Source organism: Schistocerca gregaria, chromosome 8 (assembly GCF_023897955.1).
Source record: "Schistocerca gregaria isolate iqSchGreg1 chromosome 8, iqSchGreg1.2, whole genome shotgun sequence".
Lineage (NCBI taxonomy): Eukaryota > Metazoa > Arthropoda > Insecta > Orthoptera > Acrididae > Schistocerca > Schistocerca gregaria.
This window is the reverse complement of record NC_064927.1, coordinates 198,348,722-198,376,369: the sequence shown is the minus strand read 5'-3', so window position 1 is coordinate 198,376,369 and position 27,648 is coordinate 198,348,722. Positions and strand designations below refer to the sequence as shown.

The following is a 27,648-nucleotide window of genomic DNA, read 5'->3' as shown; positions in this document are numbered from 1 at the left end:
TAGGGGACTAATGACCTCAGAAGTTGAGTCCCATAGTGCTCAGAGCCATTTGAACCATTTGAACCAAGCAGTTATAAGAGGCGAGGGACATGAAAGGGAAACAGTGGTTGTGAAGGGAGTAAGACAGGGTTGTAGCCTCTCCCCGATGTTATTCAATCTGTATATTGAGCAAGCAGTAAAGGAAACAAAAGAAAAATTCGGAGTAGGTATTAAAATCCATGGAGAAGAAATAAAAACTTTGAGGTTCGCCGATGACATTGTAATTCTGTCAGAGACAGCAAAGGACTTGGAAGAGCAGTTGAATGGAATGGACAGTGTCTTGAAACGCGGATATAAGATGAACATCAACAAAAGCAAAACGAGGATAATGGAATGTAGTCGAATTAAGTCGGGTGATGCTGAGGGAATTAGATTAGGAAATGAGACACTTAAAGTAGTAAAGGAGTTTTGCTATTTGGGGAGCAAACTAACTGATGATGGTTGAAGTAGAGAGGATATAAAATGTAGACTGGCAATGGCAAGGAAAGCGTTTCTGAAGAAGAGAAATTTGTTAACATCGAGTATAGATTTAAGTGTCAGGAAGTCGTTTCTGAAAGTATTTGTATGGAGTGTAGCCATGTATGGAAGTGAATCATGGACGATAAATAGTTTAGACAAGAAGAGAATAGAAGCTTTCGAAATGTGGTGCTACAGAAGAATGTTGAAGATTAGATGGGTAGATCACGTAACTAATGAGGAGGTATTGAATAGAATTTTGGAGGAGTTTGTGGCACAACTTGACTAGAAGAAGGGATCGGTTGGTAGGACATGTTCTGAGGCATCAAGGGATCACCAATTTAGTACTGAAGGGCAGCGTGGAGGGTAAAAATCGTAGAGGAAGACCAAGAGATGAATACACTAAGCAGATTCAGAAGGATGTAGGTTGCAGTAGGTACTGGGAGATGAAGAAGTTTGCATAGGCTAGAGTAGCATGGAGAGCTGCATCAAACCAGTATCTCGACTGAAGACCACAACAACAACAACAACAACAACAACAACGAGACAGCACGTAGGCGGAAATCGCGCGCTCTTGAGAAGATTTGCGCAATGCTGTAAAGGCTGACGGTGTGCGGGCAACGCGCGAAGAAGTACAAGGCGACAATTACACTACACAAAAAAAACTTTCTTTCAGGTACAGAGATAAAACATGATGGACCTAATTTCGACGTGCTGAATCTAATAATGGTAAGATTTTCGCCATCGCCCTCCAATTTTTTGTTACGGAGGTTTTTAAATGCCTATATCTAAAAACAGAGACTAGGACGGTCTATACTACATTTAGACTATATGTAACATACTAACTATGTTACTCCAGTGTCCTTTTGATGACAACTTCCTTCTGTGCGACATATATCCCTCACGCTTCAAATCCAACAGTAGTCACTTAACATTGAAGGATTCCATCTGCCTTTATAGCGGGTTTCAGTTCGTAAAATGTCCTGATGGAACCTTTCCCCGTGTTCGCTCCCAAATTGGCAGGGAAGAAATCGAAACGAAAATGAAGGAAGTGCATTGTTAGTGACCTTCTGCATCCAAGATTTTTATAGTTCTCTAAAAGAGTTCCCACTAATACGTAACTTTTTTCTGCTATTGTATTCCCTAGGAAACCTTCAAAAGCATCCTAAAAAGAACGCCACGCTGCAAGTTATAACTGGCTTAATTTTTCTTCGAAGTTCTTATCATCCACTAACTTCCTGATTTGTGGCCCAATAAAAATCCCCTCTTTCAATTTGGCCTCTCTTCACGTAGATACATGAAACCATTAGCATTTTTGTCCATTCCATTGAGCAAATTATTCATAAGGCCAGGCTTAATATGCAATGGGGAAAGGAAAACATTTTGAGAATCCAGCAAAGGTACATATTACACATTTTCTCTCCCTTGAGGCAATTTCTTTTGTGGTGGCTACTGTTTAACTGTAAAATGTTTATCTGTTGCACGGCTGTCACAAAGACGAAGGAAACAGCAATACTCTGTGAAACCAGTTTGGAGACCAGTTAGTAAACCAATCACCTTAAGATCACTACATATTTTCCAATTTTCTTCCTTGCACTTAATAGCTCCAAGTAACTCTGACAAATTTACGTAGTTCTCATTCATAATCACAGCGTACCCTACAGGTACACATAGAAACTTATTACCATTATGCAATAGTACAGCCTACAGACTTGTCTTGGAAGCGTCAATAAACAAGCGCCACACAGCAGCATCGTACGGTATGTTTAACTGTTTCATTAAACCTACTATATCATTACAAGCACAAACGTTGCCCACCATACGGTAATATGTCATCAGATCTTTATTAGGTTGCCTAAAGTGAGGCCGGCCGAAGTGGCTGAGCGGTTCTAGGAGCTTCAGTCTGGAACCACGCGACCGCTACGGTCGCAGGTTCGAATCCTGCCTCGGGAATGGATGTGTGTGATGTCCTTAGGTTAGTTAGGTTTAAGTAGTTCTAAGTTCTAGGGGACTGATGACCTCAAATGTTAAGTCCCATAGTGCTCAGAGCCATTTGAACCTAAAGTGAGTAATCCTTGTTTCTTCATGAAGTAAGTTCCATTCCTTAAGACGTGAAGATAAAATTTCTACGTGTACCTTGGATAAGGATAAATCACGAACTAGGTAATTCAAGTCTGCTTGTGTAATTAAATGTGGCCTGTGTTCTGGAAAGTGCTCCTCTTCACTTGATTAACATTGTGCTTCCTCAGCGTTTGTAGATTCACGATCAGAATTAGGAACTTCTTCCCACACTAGTGGGGGAGTTGGAACTGGCAGGGCTTGACGGTGGGCTTCAGGTCTACTTGCTGAGGGCAGGTTAGAGTACTTAATATTCTTCTTATTCTTTGATGAAAAGCCAGTTACATTAGTCAAACTGAAGTAGCAGTCATCAACATGATTTTGAGGCAGTCTCCAGATCATTGGTGAGTCAAATGGTAAGTGCTCTATTTTCCTTTCAGCCATTGTGTTAATTTGGAATTACACTTATGCAAGTTATGTGAGGTGGCCAATCTTTATTATGATATCCCAGTTGGCATATGAAGTTTAAATGATACGAAGTCTTCAGTAAGTTAGAAATTGGTTGTCTTTGTTTCCTTGTCGTGAATTTACCACATACATAACAAAATGAATCGGGTTGTACTTCCACATTTTGATTTCTTCATATTGTATTTTCAATGCCTACAAGACACTTTTCTGCAGAATGAACTTAGCCAGATAAATCCCTGAAAAAGAAATATTCAAAGACTTGAGATAATATGCAAATGTATGTGACTGGAGGGTTTAAATACACAATGTAAAATGCACTAATGTTACATATTACATTTAAAAAGTAGTTCACATTAAAGTTAAGAACAAAAAATGTCGCTGCACTAACTTTTATCACACGTGTTTCAAGCACAAAGCACTTAAAAATTATACAGTAAATTCAACTATGTTATATACGAGTGCATAGACCTGTTTATTTCTACAATGGTTTACGTCAGTTTACAGCTTGAACATTTAGCTATTTTTCTACATAATCACCATTTCTGTCGATTCATTTTTGTAGACGCTGTGGCACTTTTTGTATGCCCATGTCATACCACCTCGCCGCCATGCTGTTCAGACTGTTATGAACCTCTTCTTCCGCCTCGTCGTCGTAGCTGAATCGCTTTCCGGTCAAACAGGTGATAGTCACTAGGCGCCAAGTCAGGACTATAGGGTGGATGCGTGATTATGTTCCACTGAAACTGTTGCAGGAGAGCAACGGTTTGCCGAGCGATGTCATGGAGAATGTGCACGCCCTTGCTCAACATTCCTCTTCACCGGTTCTAAATTACCCGTTTGAGTTTTTTCAGAGTCTCCCGGTACTTGTCAGCGTTAATTGTGGTCACAGTGGACATAAAGGCGACAACAATACCCCTTTCCGATCCCAAAAAACGGTTGTCATGACTTTACCCTCAAACTGTGTTTGTTTGAATTTGCGCGGTTTTGGCGAAGAATTATGCCGCCACTGTCGTGATTGTTGCTTGGTCTCAGGTGTAAAGTGGTACGCCCAGGTTTCGTCACCCGTGACAATTGAGTCCACACAGTTGTCCTGTTCGGCTGCAAGGCGGTGAAGAAATGAGCGGGAAGCATCAACTCGTTGCCGCATGTGGTCCTCAGCGTGCATGGCACCCACCCTGCGCACACCTTCCGGTAGTTCAATGTTTCCATTAAAATTCTGCGTGCGGTGCTTCGGGAACCAACGTGCAGAGATCATCCAGGTTGATCCGCCAATCTTCGCGCATGCTTTGCTCAACCTTCAACACTGTTTCCTCAGAAATTGACAGTCTCCCGCTCCTTCGTTCGTCGTGAATTTCGGCCAGCTGCAAACTCTCTACACCACTTATGAACATTTTTGACATCCATGCACGACACACCATACACTTCCGTCAATTGGCGATGGGTTTCAATCGGCGTAGTGCTCCTTTCGTTCAAAAACCGAAGAACTGCGGGCAATTCGCACTTCGCAGGAACATCCAACTGGAGCTCCATTCTCAACGGCTGCCAAGCCAAGACTGATCGCCTCCATCGCCTCAGCGCGGCGTGCGCATGTTTACACACAGCGCGTGAAGTACTCTTCATAACAGCGTGACAAACTGCCACACAAACAGAGATCTGCACTTATAAAAAAAAAATAGGAGACTCTACTTTTGAGATTACCCTCATAACTTTTAATCCTGACTGGAGACTTTCTGATTTCACATTTTATGTCACATTACAATATAGAATTAAGTTTTATATGTACTTTTCCGTACCAAAACTATTGTTGACTAATGTTACTGAACTATATGGAATAAAATCAACTTCTGAACGGTTTGCGTTAGTACATTCAAACTGCACACTTGGCGGCGGGGCATGAAGGGATTTCGTACGCACTTTCATTTGGACTGGTTCGGCAATAAGCAAAATTGGCGCATTTGGGGAACTGAGAATCGACATTTCACGACCGAGAAGTCTCGTCAGCCTCAACGGGTGACTGTGTGGTGCGCAATGCCCAGTCACGGTATGATCGGTGCGATATTCCTTGACGGCACGGTGACTACCGAATGGTACGTGAAGGTTTCGGAAGATGATCTCGTCCCCATTATCCAAACTGACCCTGATTTCGACAAGATGTGGTCCATGAAAGACGGAGCTCGACGTCGTCGAAGCAGGGCAGTGTTTGAAGCCCCTGAGGAGCACTATGGGAACCGCATGGTGGCGCTGGTGTCCCCAGAGGCCCTGGCATGGGGCTCGATTGCTCACCGTATTGTCCGGATCTGAACACATGGGACTTCTATTTGTGGGGCTGTATAAAAGACAAGATGTACAGCAATAACGCCAAAACCATTGCTGAGCTGAAAACATCCACTCAGGAGGTCATCGACAGCATTGATGTTCCGACGCTTCCACGGGGTATGGAGAATTTCGATATTCGTCTGCGTCACATTATCGACGGCAGGAATATCAAACATGTCATAACCTAAATCCGAATATCTGTAGTGACTTTTACATGTTGAATAAAATGTGCACGCCATAGTGTGTAACTAATTTACGTTTTTTTCATGTATTCAACAATTGCCACTCTTTAAATGCAGCCCAGTGCCGCCCTTGAATCTCCGGGTGGCCTCCCGCCAGACAGACTGGCCCTTGGAACGATTAGCGGGCCCCTTCGCCAGGTGGACGACTGGACAGCCGCAGCCATGACCCAATTCATCGTAACCTAGCGCAGCCGCCCACGGCGCTATGCTGGCCTTCGATACCCGAATCTGGGAAACCCTCTCCCCCCTACTCTGCATGCATGGCACTGTCACAGCACAATCTTGGAGCCACACAGACAGCTAATGCTCCTCCTCACAGAGAAACCCCACGCTCGGCGCAAGCGCTGACCCTGGTAATGCTCGGAAACCAGTACCAGAGAGGCAGACGTATGGTGTGATGGCAGTATGCGCTGCAACCTGTTACTCTGACTTTGGCAGGTGGCGTGTCGGTTTTTTGTCGAAATAGGCGAGTTATTATGAAATTCAGTGAAAATCTCTAGGTCATTTAACACTGCAGATTGGCGTGTCGGTAGCATATCGTACTATCACACAGCTCGTAGCACGAGCGGAAGGTCTTTTGGTTCAAATGGCTCTGAGGACTATGGGACTTAACATCTGAGGTCATCAGTCCCCTAGAACTTAGTACTACTTAAACCTAACTAACCTAAGGACATCACACACATCCATGCCCAAGGCAGGATTCGAACCTGCGACCGTAGCAGTCGCACGCTTCCGGACTGAAGCGCCTAGAAGGTCTTTTGCCATAGTACATACGTATTCTAAAGGTTCCTCTCACGGGACATGAAAAGTCCGTGGACGAAGACCTGATGACGTCACAGCGTGAACCCCACGTTCCATTACATAGCGAAGCGTGAAAGGAAGTATTTCCAATGTCACACCTTTGCCTAGTAGAGAGGAAGGTGACCAGTGAGATGTAGCATAGGTTTTACGTCAGAAGCAGAACTTAAAAGATACCATACTGTATTACGTCATAGGTAATTGAATTTGGTGGTTTTTATTTTATAGCATACGCATTATGAATATGAGCTATTTCAAAATAGCAGCACGTTGAGGATGTATCAAAACGTGTCGTTCTAGGTCCGGTTCGTTACAATAAAATGACAGGAAACTACAAGTGAATAGTTAAAAGCTTTTCGTATTTGATGTTTTTCATTTTATAAATTGTGTGCTATAGAACTATACCTTTTCAGTGGTAGGACACAATGATGATTTTTCAAAAGCATGTCCTTTTTGGTACAATTTGTTATAGTTAAGTGTTAAATTATGACATTTGTATTTACAGGCTTTACATAAGATAGGTCCGTCGGAATGCACAATGGACATGAATGGATGCAGGTGATCAGACACGATGCTTGGATACGTGTCACGTGTCAGAGTCATATCTAGACGTATCAGTGGTCCCATATTACTTCAACTGCACACGCCCCACACTATTACAGACCCTTCACCAGCTTGAACCGTCCCCTGTTGACATGCAGGGTCCATGGATTCATGAGGTTGTCTCCATACCCGTATACGTCCGTCCGTTCGATATAGTTTGAAATGTGACTTCTCCGGCCAGGTAACATGTTTCCATTCTTCAACAGTCCAGTGTCGATGTTGACAGCCCACAACGCTTTGTGTTGTGCGGTCATCAAGGGTACACGAGTGGGCCTTCGGCTGCAAAAGCCATATCGATGATGTTTCGTTAAATTGTTTGCACGCTGACATTTGTTGATGGCCCAGCAATGACACCTGCAGCCATCTGCGGAAGGGTTGCACTCCTGTCACGTTCAGCGATTCTCTTCAGCCGTCGTTGGTCTCGTCCTTGCAGGACCTTTTTACGGCCGCAGCGATGTCGGAGATTTGATATTTTACCAGATTCTTGATATTCACGGTACACTCGTGAAATCCCCACTTCATCGCTGCCTCGGAGATGCTGTGTCCCATCGCTCGTCTGCCAACTATAACACCACGATCAAACTCGCTCAAATCTTGATAACCTGTCATTGGAGCAGCAGTAACCGATCTAACAACTTGTTGTCTTATATAAACGTTGCCGACCGCAGCGCCGTATCCTGTACGTTTACGTATCTCTGTATTTGAATACGCATGCCTGTACCAGTTTCTTTGGCGCTTCAGTGTCGATGACAACCTTGGTAAGACCTAACCTACAAACTTTATACCAAAGGCTATTTAGTTTTGATTTTACAGTATTAATAGTAATATGAACTACTGTTTGTTATGTAATCTCAATTTCATGTTTCATGATAAACCTGTTGAGAATCTGATGTGGAAGTCAGGGTAAAGGAGCGGTACTAAACTACCATGAACACAAAGTGCCTGATGTAATCACGCATGTTCATCATTTATAATCTGTTAAAAATAATCCTTCACCAGGTAGGAGTTAGTAGTTTAGTTGTTCTGTCTGTATATAAGAATTAATGCCTGAGCACCCGATATTAATTTTCGTAGATTCCGAGCGCTTCTAATGGTGGACGCCGCGAAAGCGCGGAAATATTGTTAGGCGGAAGTAGACAGCTCTGTGTAAGCACCTTGGGAATGGTTGAGTGCCTCTCTCTTCTCAAGGGCAGATAATTATCTCGTTGAGCTAGTTTAAGCCCTTCCTTCGCCTATTAACTTTTCGTAATTTTTTTTTGGGAATAATTTTATTTTGTGAATATGATCACTACAGAACAATTTGCTGCTTTACTGGCCCAGTTACTAGACGTAAACGAAAAAGTTGCGATAATAGACGGGGATGCAACTTCACAAGAGTCATGAGCGAAAATGTTGTCGTCTTCAGAGGAAAGATTGCGATCGCAGGTGAAACTGCTGCGGTACAAACAGATTTAACACAGAAAGCACAAGCGTTACCCGGTAATAAAACAGAAACGCTTGACATAAAAATTCATAAAGTCCAGTCTCTGGATCACGAGGTCCCGGGTTCGATTCCCAGCTGCGTTGGGGATTTTGTCCGCCCGGGGACTGCGTGTTTGTGTTGTCCTCATTTCATCATCATTCGCGAACGTGGCGAGACTGAACTGGGTACAGATTGGGACTTCGTATGGGCGCTGATAACTGCGCCGTTGAGCGCCCCACACAGCAAACAACATCATCATCAAAAAGTCCAAGCTGTAAATTGCAGGTAAGCGCGTTAGGCAGCGACGGATAGTATAATATTAAGGTTCCTAATATCGTTCAAAAGGGGGGGGGGGGAGATATTAAGCCAAAAACCTTAAAACATCATTCAAAAGTTATAGACAAGCGTCATGCAAAATATGAGCAGAATCGGATGGACTTGCCGTTTTCATTGTAGGTCTCTATTTAGCCAGGTGGCCGAATCGTGCAGCATTCAAGCTTCTTCAGTTTTCGGATCTGACAGTGGCCCAATGTTGGACTATATGGGACAGTCAGGTCATGCACAACCGACCTCAAGGTTCTAGTCGGCAAACTCTGAACACCACGACGGACGATCGCCATACTGTGCGCCAAGCACATCGCAAATCCTTCGCATCAGCTCCTACCATCCAGAACAAGTAATGGTCTCCCTGCAAAACTCTGTGTGATGCCGCACCATTGGTCGAAAAGAGATCTACGGATGAATAAAACTACTACTACTAACGCAGCAGCCGGACTACGGAATTAATCATCCCATTGTTACAATGCAGTTAATCCACATCACATCCGGCTGCGTTTGGTGTGTTCCTGTTACCGGGAAGCACTGACTGCTAATGAATGACGTCGCTTTGTTATCAGCAATAAATCGTTTCAATTTTTCTATCAAGCAGTGAATTTACAGGAAAAAAATTCGAATTAGTGCGATGAGGACTCGCGCACCGAGAGTTCCGTACAAAATTAATCAAAATACAGTTTATTATGAAAGCAAGTGTACAATGTGCGTCCTGCTAAAGCTCAGAAACGAGTCCCAGTACGATCAAGAGAGTTGTATTGGCGTGGTATCCCTCTATCCCCCATTCACGAAGAAGGTTCCCGCTTTTATCTGAAGGGCGTTTTTTTGAAGATGTAAGGTCTAGGAAGTTTCGTCCTCTAGAAATTTCTAGAATATTCCAGTAAATTCGGGAGTATTCGAGAACATTCCAGACTATTAGAAAGTATTCAAGAGCGTTCCGGAATGTTTCACAATGATCCGGGATGCTCTGGAGTGTTCGGGAAGGTTTCAGAATGTTCAGAAACATCCCAGGTCATTGTGGAACATTCCAGAACACATTCGAATGTTGTGGAATGTTCTGGAAGATTGTCGACCATTCGAAGCCTTTCTGGTATGTTCTGGAATTCGCCACTACTGGAGTTAGCCTTTGGCAGGGTTGCATAAAGCAAGACCCACCGTGGGTTCGAATGTCAGTTTCTTATCACTGGCGAAGAGAGGAACAGAAAAAGTAGTGCTATGAGTAAATAAAAACAAACAGTGAAGTGTGAGTATACCAGTTCGGACTGGCTATTTGGAAGGTCAATTTTGACAACGATATCAGCATTAATATAAAACAAAATTCCCGGTGAACACGACGGTAAACGTTGAAAATAGTGTGAACTTCCCTACAGAATTTGTAACACACTGTAAGTACCAGGAATGCCATTACACTGCCTTCGACTTAAATCTGGATCTCAGTTTATACTACTCTGAAATATCAACTCACCGAAATTATGTAATCGAACCAGGATAATCATTAAACAGCTATCGAATAACATCATCGAAGCCGAACTTATGACTGGAAAAGTATAGAGGACACATTCTATTTATCCCCACAATACCATTGATCTTTACTATACTGCCATTCCTATTTATTTATTTAACCTTATCACATTAGGGCCATCAGGCCCTCTCTTACATAGGACCAGTGTTCCACACATGTAGCATTTCACACATCACAGTTACATCATGACAATAGTTTAAATAAGAAAATTAGATTACTCTAGTGACACACTGCAACTTCCGATGAAATTAGCCTACAGTTTTACAGTTAACAAAAACGTAAGGAGAAACTTTTAAACATTGCACCATCAACCTCAAAGACTATTGCTTCTCTCACGATCAACTTAAGTGGCTTGCTCTCGAGTAGGAAATTCGAAAAATTTGTACATATATACCTCGGATTACAAAATGAAAAATGTTGTTTATAAACAAGAACTATAAACAGTTAGAATATGTTCTGAATAAATTTTTTAGCTCTTATACTTTAACAAGTATTTTAAATTGTTGGAATATGTCTCCAATAAAAAATTTTACCTCTTATACTTTGAAGTTTACCGTTCTTACATTTTAAAGTTGGTCCTTTTATTCCAACTACAACACAATCTCATATCAACTTCCTGAGCGAAACCGGACACCGTAGCTACTTACGTATATAAGTAGTTCATCTATCCTGGGAATCGGAAATCTCGACGACTTTTACCTATTATCGATATCAAGCTATCAATCTCGGGAATACCAAGACTTTCGAGAATGACAATAATATGTTTTTCTGGTAGTATAACAACAACAAAAATTTTCGGATTTTCTCCTTTATTTGTACTGTTAAAGCCTGATTCTTGCCAAATTTCATGACTCTTGGCCAACGGTAAGTAGTCAACATCTTTTGGTGAGTGAGTTTTCAAGTATCAGAATACGTGCCATAAATGGCCGTATCTTTTGATTGCATTGACACAGAAGCTTCAGGGACCGTAGGCCTCAGTAAGTGACGCAGATTTCAACTTCATACGTCTACCCGTTAGTGACAAACAGTTGGACAAACAGATACACAACAAAGTGATCCCATAAGAGATCCATTTTTACTGATTGCAGTGTGGAACCCTAAAACCATTTATGTGTCGTACATTAATTTTTCTGCACAGGGAATGATGGGTATATCAAAGGTAGCGAATTTTTTATAGACGACATGTGTGCAGATATATACAAAGATAGTATCAACATCAACATCATTTGATCAAGTACCTAAGACGGAATGATGAACCTATTTATTTTCTGCGTGAGACAGAACAGTGACACCAAGAAGCCATTACGCTGAACGTATCTGCAGAGCAGTCCAAACCGGATTATTACTGCCGGTTCGCCATGTAGGACAGGCGAGTTGTATCGATATTAAGAGAAGCATAATTAGTTGCAATTAGCCGTGCAAAAAAGCGAATTTGCTCAGAGCGTTTATACCAGTCTGGAGTCAGCAGGTACTAATGCAGTTTGTATGGCGTTCATATGCGAAGCAAGAGATTTATAGACTGGCGATTTATTCTTCATTCCAGGCTCTGGACAGTAATTACAAGTTGAATATTTGTAATACCAGCGTTACAGCGTCGAGGCAGCACATTGCTTGAGCGCTCTTGACAGAGGAGTTTTTGTACACTCATGAAAATGTACCGAGGCGTATGTTCTCAGAATATCGAATATTCAGAATATTGAAAAGACCAGTAATGACACACCTGTCCCGACTTCGAAGTAAATCATTACGACTAACGACGTGATAATTATTATCTGTATTTTTGTTGCTGCGCTTTTCTTACCTAATTGATTATGCTGTGTTTCCAACATTAAACATAAGTTATCGCGTGACTCATATATAACGTAGATTATTTTTTTAACTCTGAGTTAAGACTCAAACTTTGCTATTACACTTATTTACCTGTTTTTGCACGTTTATTCATCAGTAACATCAATGAACAGTAACTGCTGCTGCTATGAATGTAAAGCGAACTACGCCAAAGGAAGAAAAGCACTTTTCGTTGATATGTACCACAAACGTGTAATTATACAGAATGACTTTCTCCATTAGGGATTGTCGAGGAGAGGATACGGAACAAAAAAGGCCTAATGAACTTACGTCCGGAAATGCATGGTTGCCATGCTAGACACCATTTACTCAATCACATATTGTTGCAGCGCGTGCGGTGTAAAGGCGCTGTACCATGCAAACACAGTTACAGTATCTGTTGAAAATGATTTCCATGTGCCACAACGCATGCGTGTATGCGCCCTAGCATGTTCTGTCTCATACGTTCACATCGATAAGGCTGTAAGGCTGCATTTAAACAGTTTCAAAGGCAGCATGAGTACGCTACTCCAGCGTCTCCACATCTGGAATGGGCACTGCATACACGATACTTTTGAGATGGCCCCATAACCAGAAATTGCATCCATCGACCAGGGAAGACACGACTGAGATGCGTCCACACGTTAACGGCGAAGTGGGCTGGAGCACTATAATGTAGCAGCCACGTAACTCTTCGGATCATCAATGGCGCTTCTTACAGCAGGGGAGCCAAAGTCACCCCCAAGAAACGCCGATAGTTTCGGCCTGTTAGGTAACGTGGAAAGAAGACTGGTCCAAAATATCGTCGCCTACACATTTCGGCTGCACCAATGCTGATCATTCGCTGTCACCATACCATGGGGATTCTACATAGTATCCCACAGATGACTGTTATGAAAGTTGAAAATACCACTCCGCGTTAAGGTGGCCTCACCTACGAATAGGATGGATGTCACAGATCTCGAAATCGTGGTTGCCTGGTGAAGAAACCAGTGACAAAACTGCTCCCGATGTGGAAAGTCTGTCCTTAGTGAGTCCTGCACACGCTGTAAGTGATAAGCGTGCTAACAACTGTCATGGAGAATGTTCCATACGGTCGTCTGGCTTACTCTGTACTGGCGAGTCAACTGCCTGGTGCTGACACGGCGGTCGCCTTCCACAGCGTTAACCACATTTTCCTCCAAATCTAGTGTCCGCACGTGTCGGATACGCCCTTCATGATTTCGTGCTTCCTGAACCGGCCCAGTCTCAGACAAACGGAGAAACAATGTTGCGAACATTGAATGTCGGCGGGGTAAGTCTCCTGACACAATCTTGCTCCCCGCCGCCGGTTACGATTTGCCTTTCCGTAAGTAAACACACTGTCGGCAAGTCCTCGATTCGAATGCGAAACCATTGTGTACAACGCTGTATCACATCCACGACAACGTAAGTAAGCAAGAGAAGTGAATCAGATACAACATTACCTATTACTATGGCAAGAGAGGGCGCTAGGGCCTGACATATATGAGGAGCAGTACCACCCTCTAGCGTGAAACCATGCATACTGTAAATTTGGCTGCTGGTACAGCGCAGTCTCTGTAACAAAGTATGATTGAATAAATTGACTCTAGCATGGAATCCATGCATTTCCAGACACAAGTTAATTAGACCTTTTTTGTTTCATTTCCTTTCAGCGATCAATCCCTAGAATTTGTAGACGGTGGAAAAAAATCACCCTGTAGTTGTCATGGCAGAGAGAGGAGCTTTATGTATTAAAAACATTGAGACACAACGTAATAAAGGGACACTATAGGAGAGGTAACTTATTCAACTGCATTTATGGCACAACTTGACTAAAAGAAGGGATCGTTTCATACATCCTAAGGCAACATATAATTTAATTTGGAGGTGGAATGAAGTGTGTGTATGGGGGAGGGGGGCGGTGGAAATATTAGAGGGAGACCGAGACATGACAACAGTAAGCAAGTTGAAATGAATGTAGGGTCCTTCGGCCGTTGTGACCGAACAGTTCTGGGCGCTTCAGTCTGGAACCACGCGACCGCTACGGTCGCAGGTTCGAATCCTGCCTCGGACATGCATGTGTGTGATGTCCTTAAGTCAGTTAGGTTTAAGTAGTTCTAAGTCTACGGGACTGATGACCTCAGATGTTAAGTCCATAGTGCTCAGAGCCATTTGAGCCATTTTTTTTATGTAGGGTGCGATAGAGATGAAGAGGTTTACACAGGATAGACATGCATGGAGAGCTGTATCAAATGATTCTTCGGGCTAAATACCACAAAAACGACATATTTCAGTTTCAACATTTTGTTGATACAGAACCAGTAACCTATTTTTAATATTTCATGGAGAGTTTATTATCAAATCTGCTAAGGTTGCACTACATAGGACAAAACAGGATAGACGCCCATGCTTTTTCAGATGTCAATAACGAACCCCAATACACAAAAATCACTGAGAAATGTACATACATTACTCTCTATATTCATAAAAGACAAAACAAGACTTCGTTCAGGAAGTCTGACCAGATCTCTAACTAACGAGAATTTTTTTTTAAATTTTTATATGACAATTGGCCATCTCACCCTTGTATCAGGGTAGATGGCCAGACACACAATGGGTAGATGGCCAGCTGGGAAAACACTTTAAAAACAAAGACAAAATGGTTTTAAAAGAACATGCAATAATATTAACGTTTTATTAAACTATTTGTTAAAAAAATGTTCAAATGTCTGTGAAATCCTATGGGACTCATGCCCGAGGGAGAACTCGAATCTCCGCCGGGACCAGCCGTACAGTCCATGACTGCAGCGCCTGAGACCGCTCGGCAAATCCCGTGCGGCAACTACTTGTTACGTAACTTTTGCAGAGAATATTATAGGAAACTACATAAGCCGTTCCTAGTTGGCTAAATCCAAACAGAATCCTGGACCCATTACAGTCTTAGAATCACAGCTGATTCCTATATATCGCCCTAGGGCTTTTCTTGGAATATTAAACTCTATAGAACATTTTCTGACACAATATCGATCATTTCTTACTTTGTTAGTAACATTTTGAAATCTTTTCTCCATCTGCCTTTAGTAGAACCAATATTAGGGCCAACAGTCCTGAAATATACGTTTCCGTAACTATTCACAATCTAAGTCACGGAAAAGCGAAAAAGTATTGACATGCTATATAATATTACGGTGTATTAAAAACTAAAATCTTGACAAATTCTTACTTTCTTGCTGAAATAAGGGAAATGCATCGACGTGCACCCGCGGCAAGCACCCAGTATCAACTGATCCAGTTCTACCGTATATGTCTGGCTACTAGTTTCGAACCAGCTGCTCCAATCTCAAGCCAGACCTACTAAGGCGGCACCGAAAGTGATTGATGTTAATGACGAACATCAAAACCTCAATACATGTAGTACGAAGTAACCTTAGACGACTGTCACTATCAACTTGTGTCTACGTAGCAAGCCAGAGAGTTTGATTCTGACTCGTTAAGCAGCCACTTGTTGATTGTGACAGTCATCTACGATTACTTTGTAAAGCAAGTATTGACAATCTGATGTTCGTTATTAACACCGTGCACTTTCAGAGCAACTTCAGTACGGATGGCTTGAGAATAACGCAGATGGTTCGAAACTAGTCGCCAAACGTATGTAGTGCAACTGTAACAGGTCTGTTGTTACATACTTTATGAAACAGCAACGTGGCCGTGTATTTATTGGACAAGAACGAGATAAATTAGATATTGTTTGAGCGTGTTTGCAGTCAATATGTTGAATTTACACACATTTCTAAACTACTGACCATTAAAATTGCTACACCACGAAGATGACGTGCTACAGACGCGAAATTTAACCGACAGGAAGAAAATGATGTGATAGGAAAAATGATTAGCTTTTCAGAGCATTCACACAAGGTTGGCGCCGGTCACGACACCTACAAAGTGCTGACATGAGGAAAGTTTCCAACCAGTTTCTCATACACAAACAGCAGTTGACCGGCGTTGCCTGGTGAAACGTTGTTGTGATGCCTCGTGTAAGGAGGACTTCGATAAAGATCGGATTGTAGCCTAACGCGATTGCGGTTTATCGTATCTCGACATTGCTGCTCGCGTTGGTCGTGATCCAATGACGGTTAGCAGAATATGGAATCGGTGGGTTCAGGAGGGTAATACGGAACGCCGTGCTGGATCCCAACGGCCTCGTATCACTAGCATTCGAGATGACAGGCATCTTATCCGCATCGTTGTAACGGATCGTGCAGCCACGTCTCGACCCCTGAGTCAACAGAAGGGGACGTTTGCAAGACGACAACCATCTACATGAACAGTTCGGCGACGTTTGCAGAAGCATGGACTAGCAGCTCGGAGACTATGGCTGCGGTTACCCTTGACGCGGCATCACAGACAGGAGCGCCTGCGATGGTGTACTCAACGACGAACCTTGGTGCACGAATGGCAAAACGTCATTTTTTTCGGATGAATCCAGGTTCTGTTTACAGCAGCATGATGGTCGCATCCGTGTTTGGCGACATCGCGGTGAACGCACATTGGAAGCGTGTATTCGTCATCGCCATATTGGCGTATCACCTGGCGTGATGGTATGGGGTGTCTTTGGTTACACGTCTCGGTCACCTTTTGTTCGCCTTGACGGCACTTTGAACAGTGGACGTTACATTTCAAATGTGTTACGACCCGTGGCTCTACCCTTCTTTCGATCCCTGCGAAACCCTTCACTTCAGCAGGATAATGCACGACCGCATGTTGCAGGTCCTGTACGGGCCTTTCTGGATACAGAAAATGTTCGACTGCTACCCTGGCCAGCACATTCTCCAGATCTCTCAACAACTGAAAACGTCTGGTCAATGGTGGCCGAGCAACTGGCTCGTCACAATACGCCAGTCACTGCGGTATCGTGTTGAAGCTGCATGGGCAGCTGTACCTGTACACGCCATCCAAGCTCTGTTTGACTCAATGCCCAGGCGTATCAAGGCCGTTATTACGGCCAGAGGTGGTTGTTCTGGGTACTGATTTCTCAGGATCTATGCACCAAAATTGCGTGAAAATGTAACCACATGTCAGTCATAGTATAATATATTTGTCCAATTAATACCCGTTTATCATCTGTATTTAATCTTGGAGTAGCAATTTTAATGGCCAGTAGTGTAGCAATTTTCACCAACATATAAGCTTTATATAAACAAGATGAGTCATTACCTCCTGATTTTCTAATTACAAGCTGTAGTGTTCTTTCTACACTAGTCGAAATAGGAAACCGTAGTATTAGTACCTATGCCATCAGAACGAGTATGTACGATTAATAATTTAGTTCCAGAAAATGAATGTAGGTAAACTTATGGCACTAGGTACGAAGAAGAGACGTCTGGTTTAAGTGCAACTCTGAAGTAAAGACGCTGTTGGACGGCATCACACCCGTCAGAAGTTTGAGGAGGGAAAAAAGCTAAAGCACAGCCATCAAAATCGCCAAAAGTGAAATACAGGAAGGCTTGCAGAAGTCCGAGGTTTGATCCAGCGACTGGCAGTTGACTCTCAATCAAAAGTGGAACGACCTTGTAAATGTTATGGCAAAGCGGATGTCAGGCAGCTTCATCGAAAGACCTTAAAGTATCAACGAATGAGGGAACTTACAAAACCCTCATTGATCGAATACAGAGGACAGCTCGTCGATGTGGGATTCTTATTAGACCGTCGCGGTTTCATTTAGTATGGTCGAAAGTGTAACGGAGAAAGCACCAATCTCCAGTAGCAGGTGCTACGAGAGATACGGAATGGGTTACAGTTACAACAACGAGAAAGTGCTCTCCGGAAAGTCATACTCCATGCTACAGGTTTACTATAATTGAGCTGTTACTACTTGATCCAATGTAGACGGAAAACTATTTACCATACGGGTTGGTAACATTATAGGAACGATGTTCAGACTATGCGTTGCAGCATTTGCGTTGTTAATAGTTACCTGAAGGACAGGCTTCATCAACGGGACACTAACACACTTTGGAGGCTCAAGACGAGCATAGCGAAGGAGGAAGCCAATATCCCACCTGAGATACTTCGGACAGCAGTAGAGTGATATCTGGTGCGGTTCCAGGCGGGCGTGGATGTAGATGGTCGTCTCAATGAACAAAGTTTGTAACCTGGACCGTCAATATGGTACTGAATTCACAAATGTTTCCCTCTCATGTGGAATTTAAAGTTTGTTTCTTCCAAGGGTTTATTCGTGTTTTTTCCATAAACATAAACATATAAATGTTGATTATAACCGCCCTGTACTTTCTGCCACGTACATCACATGAAATACCTTGACAGGAAAGAGCGAGCTCATGGTGGAAGAAGAAAGTGAAACTTTGAAGTCTCGAGAGACTTGGGTAGACTGGCAGAAGAGGGAACAGACTTGGCAGAGCAGTTGGTCGGAATGGACAGCGTTTTAAAATGGGGCTATAGACTGAAAAACAACAAAAGCAAAGCAACAGTAATGGAATGTATTCTTATTAAATCCTGTGATGATGAGCGAATTAGAGTAGAAAACATAACCTTCCTGGTAGATTAAAACTGTGTGCTGGACCGAGACTCCAACTCGGGCCCTTTGACTTTCGCGGGCAAGTGCTCTACCAACTGAGCTACCCAAGCACGATTCGCGCCCCGTCCTCGCAGCTTCACTTCCGCCAGCGTCTCGTCTCCTACATTCCAAACTTCACAGAAGCTCTCCTGCGAACGTTGCAGAACTAGCACTCCTGGAAGAAAGGATATTGCGGAGACATGGCTTAGCCACAGCCTGGGGGATGTTTCCAGAATGAGATTTTCACTATGCAGCGGAGTGTGCGCTGATATGAAACTTCCTGGCAGATTAAAACTGTGTGCTGGACCGAGACTCGAACTCCTTTCTTCCAGAAGCGCTAGTTTTGCAAGGTTCGCAGGAGAGCTTCTGTGAAGTTTGGAAGGTAGGACACGAGATACTGGCGGAAGTAAAGCTGTGAGGACGGGGCGTGAGTCGTGCTTGGGTAGCTCAGTTGGTACAGCACTTGCCCGCGAAAGGCAAAGGCCCTGAGTTCGAGTCTCGGTCCAGCACACAGTTTTAATCTGCCAGGTAGTTTCATGGCACTAAGAGCATTAGACAAGGTGTTTTATACGGTAGGAAAATAAGTGATGGTGGCAGAAGCAGAAATGATACAAAATGCAGTCTACCAAGAGCAAACAAAACATTTCTGAAAATGAGAAAGTTGTTAACACTGGAAATAACTCTAAATGATAGCAAATATTTTCCAAAGGTTTTTTCCTGGAGAGCAGCCTTGTACGGAAGAAAAACGTCAACGACAGACACTTCAGACAAGAAGAGAATAGGAGAATGCTGAAAATTAAATGGGTAGATAAGATAACTAATGAGGAAGTACTGAAGAGAAATGGGGAGAAAAGAAATTTGTGGCATAACCTGAAAAAAGAAGGGATCAGTTGATACGACAAACCCAAAAAAATCGAAAAATCATCTGCTAGGTAATGAATGTAAGAGTGGTGATGTTTGGGGGAGGGGAGGGGGGAGGGCGGGCGTGGGAGGTGTAAAGATTACGGGGTGAAACCACGGCTTAACATCTGTAGGCAGGAATGCGCCAGGGAAGTGTGATAGGACGGCTCTTATTCTCCTGTTTGCTGTCGACACTGTGGTGTAGGGGAAGGTGTGACTGTAGGGGGACACGACTTAGACAGAAATTCTAGTTTTGTGGTGAATACCAGCCTGCTCTAAATATAGAATAAGTTAATACAGATGAGTACGAAAAACAGCTCTTAACATTCCGTTAAGACATTAGTAATGTCCTGGTTGACATTGACAGGTCGTTAAAATATGTGAGCGTAGCGCTGCTAAGTAAAGGGGACCGCATGTAGGACACTACAGCGAGCCATTCTTGAGTAATGTTCGATTGTTTGGGATCCCCACCAGGTGGAATCAAAGGAGGACTTCGAAGCAGTTCAGAGCTGGGCTCCTAGTTTGTTACAGGTTGGTCCGAACAATACGCAAGTATTGCGGAATCGTTTCGTGAACTCAAGTGGGAATCCCTAGAAGGAAGACGACGCCCTTTTCGTGAGACACCACTGTGAAAATTTTAAGTACTGGCGGTTGAGGCTGACTGCAGATCGATTCAACAGCAACCAACGAACATTTCGCGTAAGGAACACAAAGACGAGAAAAATTAGGACTCGCATGGAGGCTTACAGATGGTCGCTCAATTTGCAAGTGGAACAGGCAAGGAAGTGACTAGAAGTGGGACGTGGTATGTGGAGCACTCCGCCATGCATCGTACAATGGCTTGCAGAGAATGTATCTACATACCAATAAGTGTTTCACAATTCACGCGGTGGTGGGTGGTGGTTAGTGTTTAACGTCCCGTCGACAACGAGGTTATTACAGACGGAGCGCAGGCTCGGGTTAGGGAAGGATTGGGAAGGAAATCGGCCGTGCCATTTCAAAGAAACCATCCCAGCATTTGCCTGAAACGATTTAGGAAAATCACGAAAACCTAAATCAGGATGGCTGGAGACGGAATTTAAAACGTCGTCCTCCCGAATGCGAGTCCAGTGTACTCACAATTCACGGAACAGTCTTCTAGAGGTTGTAGAGGGGACTTAGTAGATCAAGTTTTACATAGGAACCCATGTTCGGAAACGTTATCTAGTGACACAACAGAGTGTAAATGTTATAGGTGCCGGAGTCTGTAAACATATGTATATACAGGATGATTCTGTGATGATGTTACAAACTTTCAAGGATGATTGAGGAAGCTAAATGTATTAATTTGAGATAAGGGTCTCGGTACCAAAAACGAACGGGTAGGAAGTAATAAGCGAGAACGGTTCTGATATCTCTGACGGTGGAATATACGTATGTACTGGTACTGTTGTTGCTAAGATTGTAGGGTAGGCAACTTTAGAGGTTTAGTATGGACCAAAAAATGAAAAATTCCTAGGAAACATAGAATCTAAAATGCGTACCTTCAGAGCTACGACCACTTGTCCAATACAGGAGATGTGTTTCACACTAATGGAGATGTGTTTAACACTAGCGGAGATGTACAAGTGCTCACAGCTCCTCAGGTATGAATCTCAGAGCCCACGTTACGTAGACTTTTTTCATGTTTTGGTCAGTACTAACACATCTGAGTGTTGCCTATCCCACCATCTTAGCAACAACAGTACTGGTACATGTATTGTGCTGTCAAGAGGTATTAGGACGGTTTACGCTCATTACTTTCGACTCGTTCGTTTTCGAACCACGGACCTTTACCTCAAATTGATACGGTTATATGCCTCCATCAACACTGAAAAGGAGGCATCACGAAATCGCCCTGTATATACGAGGGTTGGAATTTAAATAGTGGCAACTACACTCCTGGAAATAGAAAAAAGAACACATTGACACCGGTGTGTCAGACCCACCATACTAGCTCCGGACACTGCGAGAGGGCTGTACAAGCAATGATCACACGCACGGCACAGCGGACACACCAGGAACCGCGGTGTTGCCCGTCGAATGGCGCTACCTGCGCAGCATTTGTGCACCGCCCCCGTCAGTGTCAGCCAGTTTGCCGTGGCATACGGAGCTCCATCGCAGTCTTTAACACTGGTAGCATGCCGCGACAGCGAGGACGTGAACCGTATGTGCAGTTGACGGACTTTGAGCGAGGGCGTATAGTGGGCATGCGGGAGGCCGGGTGGACGTACCGCCGAATTGCTCAACACGTGGGGCGTGAGGTCTCCACAGTACATCGATGTTGTCGCCAGTGGTCGGCGGAAGGTGCACGTGCCCGTCGACCTGGGACCGGACCGCGGCGACGCACGGATGCACGCCAAGACCGTAGGACCCTACGCGGTGCCGTAGGGGACCGCACCGCCACTTCCCAGCAAATTAGGGACACTGTTGCTCCTGGGGTATCGGCGAGGACTATTCGCAACCGTATCCATGTAGCTGGGCTACGGTCCCGCACACTGTTAGGCCGTCTTCCGCTCACGCCACAACATCGTGCAGCCCGCCTCCAGTGGTGTCGCGACAGGCGTGAATGGAGGGACAAATGGAGACGTGTCGTCTTCAGCGATGAGAGTCGCTTCTGCCTTGGTGCCAATGACGGTCGTATGCGTGTTTGGCGCCGTGCAAGTGAGCGCCACAATCAGGACTGCATACGACCGAGGCACACAGGGCCAACACCCAGCATCATGGTGTGGGGAGCGATCTCCTACACTGGCCGTACACCTCTGGTGATCGTAGTGGGGACACTGAATAGGGCACGGTACATCCAAACCGTCATCGAACCCATCGTTCTACCATTCCTAGACCGGCAAGGGAACTTGCTGTTCCAACAGGACAATGCACGTCCGCATGTATCCCGTGCCACCCAAAGTGCTCTAGAAGGTGTAAGTCAACTACCCTGGCCAGCAAGATCTCCGGATCTGTCCCCCATTGAGCATGTTTGGGACTGGATGAAGCGTCGTCTCACGCGGTCTGCACGTCCAGCACGAACGCTGGTCCAACTGAGGCGCCAGGTGGAAATGGCATGGCAAGCCGTTCCACAGGACTACATCCAGCATCTCTACGATCGTCTCCATGGGAGAATAGCAGCCTGCATTGCTGCGCAAGGTGGATATACACTGTACTAGTGCCGACATTGTGCATGCTCTGTTGCCTGTGTCTATGTGCCTGTGGTTCTGTCAGTGTGATCATGTGAAGTATCTGACCCCAGGAATGTGTCAATAAAGTTTGCCCTTCCTGGGACAATGAATTCACGGTGTTCTTATTTCAATTTCCAGGAGTGTATTTACTCACAACCGATACAAAAGAGTTGCATGTTTTCACCTATTACTATCCTTCAAAGTAGTCACCAGCGATGTGTAGAACCCGTTGCCAGCGATGTGGAAGGTGTGGTATACCGTTAGCAGAGCCTGTTCTGTTGATGGTGCGAATGGAGCGGTCTACTGCCTGTCGAATCTCTGGAACGAATGCCATGAAGTGGTTCCTTCATATTCGGAATCAATTCAAAGTCACAAGGACTTAAGTCCGAGGAGTATGGTAGTATGGTGGATGGCACAGTACTTCCCAGTCCCATCGACCGAACAGAGCAGCCACAGCTTGCGCTGTATGCGCCCCCGCACTGTCCTGCAAAAAGATGGGTGGGTTGCGCAGAAAGTGTCGCCGCTTCTTTCGCAAAGCTGGTCGCAGGTGATGTTCCAAAAAGGAACAGTAATACCGTGCAATGGTGGTCTGCCGTGGAGGAACGTAATGCGTTACGATAACACCGTCACAATCGTACACGAGAATCACCATAACTTTCACCATACTGATGCTCTGATGCACTTTCGACTTTCGCGGCAATCCATAATGACACCATTTGTTGGACTGACCTTTCAGTTTTGGCTCGTACGGTGTGGCCCATGTCTCATCCAGTGTTACGATACGGCATAAGAAAGCCTCTCCTTCGCTCTCATAGCGCTCCAAGTGCGTCTGAGCAGCGTCGAAACGTATTGATTTGTGCATTGCGGCCAAGCCATGCGGAAGCAATCGTGATGCAATTTTTCTTATGCCCAGGCGTTCCTTCAGGGTGCGAAGCACAGTCGTGTGCGCTAATCCGGTTCGTGGGCGAGCTCACGAATCGTATGGCGTCGATCACTGTCCACTAACCCGGCAACAGCATGCATTTCTTCTTCAGAGATGCTAGGACGCTGTGCCCGATGCAGTCTGTCACAGTTTGCCGACCTTCGTTGAAGGCTTTTATCCAATGTGCGACTGTTCTGTACGGCGATGCCGATTACCAGCCTACCTCTTGAAATGGCTCTGAGCACTATGGGACTTAACAGCTGAGGTCATCAGTCGCCTAGAACTTAGAACTACTTAAACCTAACTAACCTAAGGACATCACACACATACATGCCCGAGGCAGGATTCGAACCTGCGACCGTAGCGGTCGCGCGGTTCCTGACTGAAGCGCCTAGAACCGCTCCGCTGCCTCTTGAAGACCTTGATGACACTGTCGTGCTGTACGACCTCTAGCACATTCAATCTTGATCCAACTCTGTTGTTCCTGTTTCGAAAACATAGTGACACCGTTACGTTTGTCCGCTCGCCCACAAGTGACTGTGTTTACTTCGATTGTGAGCACGACGGTGACGTGGGCCGGGCGAGTCCATTTGCTCGGAGGTAAGGTAGGTTTGTCAGCAACGTGTGCTATCAGCGACAATAGTAGATTCATTTGCATAGTGTCTCCACAGAAGTGTTGCCACTATTTAAGTTCAAACCTACGTACATACATGTACAGGCGCCGGCGCCTGTAACTTTGACGCACTGCAGCGTTGGTTTACGTTTCCGGACATGGGTTGCAATGTAAGTCCTCTACACAATCTCTTGAAGGGTATAACATAAAATGTGACGCATCTTGTAGATATAAGTTCAAATAGTTGAATGCTGCAGCAGTTATGCAAAAATGAAGAGGCTTGTACACAACAGACTGGCGCGGAGAGCTGTATAAAACCAGTCTGGGATATCTCCATGTACAGCCTACACGCACACACATGGTTAGTTCACTGCACCTCACCGCACGCTCTGCGGTGTAGTAACCGTAATACCTAAAGGTATGGTAAGTGCTGCAGATGGTGGTGATGGAAACACCGCAGAGCTGGTAGCATCGCAGGCAGACAGAGGCAGCGGGCGTGGACGTGATCTGGCGCCGGCCTGTCCGGAGGGACGCAGATCGATGGCGCCTCCTGGCCGCGGGGATTGCGCCGGAAGTCTCCCGGCCACCCAACTTCCGGCAGCGGGGATTTGGGGGGGGGGGGGCTACCCCACCTGCCACACTCAAATCGATTACGGGACTCATTGGCATGGCGGGCTCTACCGACCGTGCCACGCTGTGACTGTACTCAATCAATTTCTCCAGATGACTCTCGCATGCTCCACATTTCTATCTACATCAATAGTCGGCAAGGCAGCTGACTGTGTGTGACGGAGGACGTCCGAAACGACTAACTGGTTCCTCCTTTCTTCTTCCACTCGCGAATGGCGCGTGGGAAGATTGATTGTCCGTAAGCCTCTGTATTAGCTCATACACCACTGGCCATTAAAATTGCTACACCATGAAGATGACGTGCTACAGACGCGAAATTTAACCGACAGGAAGAAGATGCTGTGATATGCAAATGATTAGCTTTTCAGAACATTCACACAACGTTGGCGCCGGTGGCAACACCTACAACGTGCTGACATGAGGAAAGTTTCCAACCGATTTCTCATACACAAACAGTAGTTGACCGGCGTTGGCTGGTGAAACGTTGTTGTGATGCCTCGTGTCAGGAGGAGAAATGCGTACCATCACGTTTCCGACTTTGATAAAGGTCGGATTGTAGCCTATCGTGATTGCGGTTTATCGTATCGCGACATTGCTGCTCGCGTTGGTCGAGATCCAATGAGTGTTAGCAGAATATGGAATCGGTGGGTTCAGGAGGGTAATACGGCACGCCGTGCTGGATCCCAACGGCCTCGTATCACTAGCAGTCGAGATGACAGACATCTTATCCGCAGGGCTGTAACGGATCGTGCAGCCACGTCTCTATCCCAGAGTCAGCAGATGGGGACGTTTGCAAGACAACAAACATCTGCACGAAAAGAAACTTCCTGGCAGATTAAAACTGTGTGCCCGACCGAGACTCGAACTCGGGACCTTTGCCTTTCCCGGGCAAGTGCTCTACCAACTGAGCTACCGAAGCACGACTCACGCCCGGTACTCACAGCTTTACTTCTGCCAGTATCCGTCTCCTACCTTCCAAACTTTACAGAAGCTGTCCTGCGAAACATGCAGGAACTAGCACTTGCCCGCGAAAGGCAAAGGTCCCGAGTTCGAGTCTCGGTCGGGCACACAGTTTTAATCTGCCAGGAAGTTTCATATCAGCGCACACTCCGCTGCAGAGTGAAAATCTCATTCTGGAAACATCCCCCAGGCTGTGGCTAAGCCATGTCTCCGCAATATCCTTTCTTTCAGGAGTGCTAGTTCTGCATGTTTCGCAGGAGAGCTTCTGTAAAGTTTGTAAGGTAGGAGACGGATACTGGCAGAAGTAAAGGTGTGAGTACCGGGCGTGAGTCGTGCTTCGGTAGCTCAGTTGGTAGAGCACTTGCCCGCGAAAGGCAAAGGTCCCGAGTTCGAGTCTCGGTCGGGCACACAGTTTTAATCTGCCAGGAAGTTTCATATCAGCGCACACTCCGCTGCAGAGTGAAAATCTCATTCTGGATCTGCACGAAAAGTTCGACGACGTTTGCAGCAGCTTGGACTATCAGTTCGGAGACCATGGCTGCGGTTACCCTTGACGCTGCATCACAGACAGGAGCGCCTGCGATGGTGTACTCAACGACGAACCTTGGTGCACGAATGTCAAAACGTCATTTTTTCGGATGAATCCAGGTTCTGTTTTCAGCATCATGATGGTCGCATCCGTGTTTGGCGACATGGCAGTGAACGCACATTGGACGTGTGTATCCGTCATCGCCATACTGGCGTATCACCTCATGTGATCGTATGAGGTGCCATTGGTTACACGTCTCGGTCACCTCTTGTTCCCATGGACGCCATTTTGAACAGTGGACGTTACATTTCAGATATGTTACGGCCCGTGGCTCTACCCTTTATTTCATTCCTGGGAAACCCTACATTTCAGCACGATAATGCAGTACCGCACGTTGCAGGTCCTGTAAGGACCTTTCTGGATACAGAAAATGTTCGAATGCTCCCTTGGCCAGCACATTCTCCAGATCTCTCACCAACTGAACACGTCTGGTCAATGGTGTCCGAGCAACTGGCTCGTCACAATACGCCAGTCACTACTCTTGATGAACTGTTTGACTCAATGTCCAGGCGTATCAACGTATCAAGGCCGTTATTACGGCCAGAGGTGGTTGTTCTGGGTACTGATTTCTCAGGATCTATGCACCCAAATTGCGTGAAACTGTAATCACATGTCAGTTCTAGTATAATATATTTGTCCAATGAATAGCCGTTTATCATCTGGAATCCTTCTTGGTGTAGCAATTTTAATGGCCAGTAGTGTATTTCTCGAATATTCTCATCGTGGTCACTTTGCGAGATGTACGTTGGAGGAGATAATATGTAGTTCCACAGTGCCCACGGAAGTTCTCAATACAAATTGAGACCCTTACGAGCCAAGGGCTATTAGTTACAAATTTTTAATTTCGGAGCTGCGTGTAGATTTCAGTAGTTAAGCAGCTACGAATCTGTGTTACCAACAGATGCAAATAACAAAACAATATGGTGCTCACAGCTACTGGCTGAAAAGAAAACTGCTAAGATATATTTCATTTGAAGTCAAGGCCATTAAAGGAGCAAAATATAGAGCAAAATAAAGTTCAAAACATGACAGTTCGCAAATAGCAATATGTTTTTACCTAAGGAAGACTCTCCCTACACTTGCATTTTCTTGCAGCAGAGCCTATTATCTAAGACACCAACTGACCTACAATATTTGTGTTC

The 27,648-nt window shown here is 44.9% G+C and overlaps 1 protein-coding gene and 1 non-coding gene across 3 annotated transcripts in view; both read right to left on the bottom strand.

Moving 5' to 3' along the window:
- LOC126283953 (high affinity copper uptake protein 1-like) overlaps positions 1-27,648 on the bottom strand; it is a 1,096,589-nt gene that overhangs the window by 458,075 nt on the left and 610,866 nt on the right. The gene's annotated exons all lie outside the window — the stretch shown is intronic.
- On the bottom strand, positions 25,803-25,877 carry Trnas-gga (transfer RNA serine (anticodon GGA)). Its single transcript has one exon. It is a non-coding gene; the product is annotated as a tRNA-Ser (tRNA).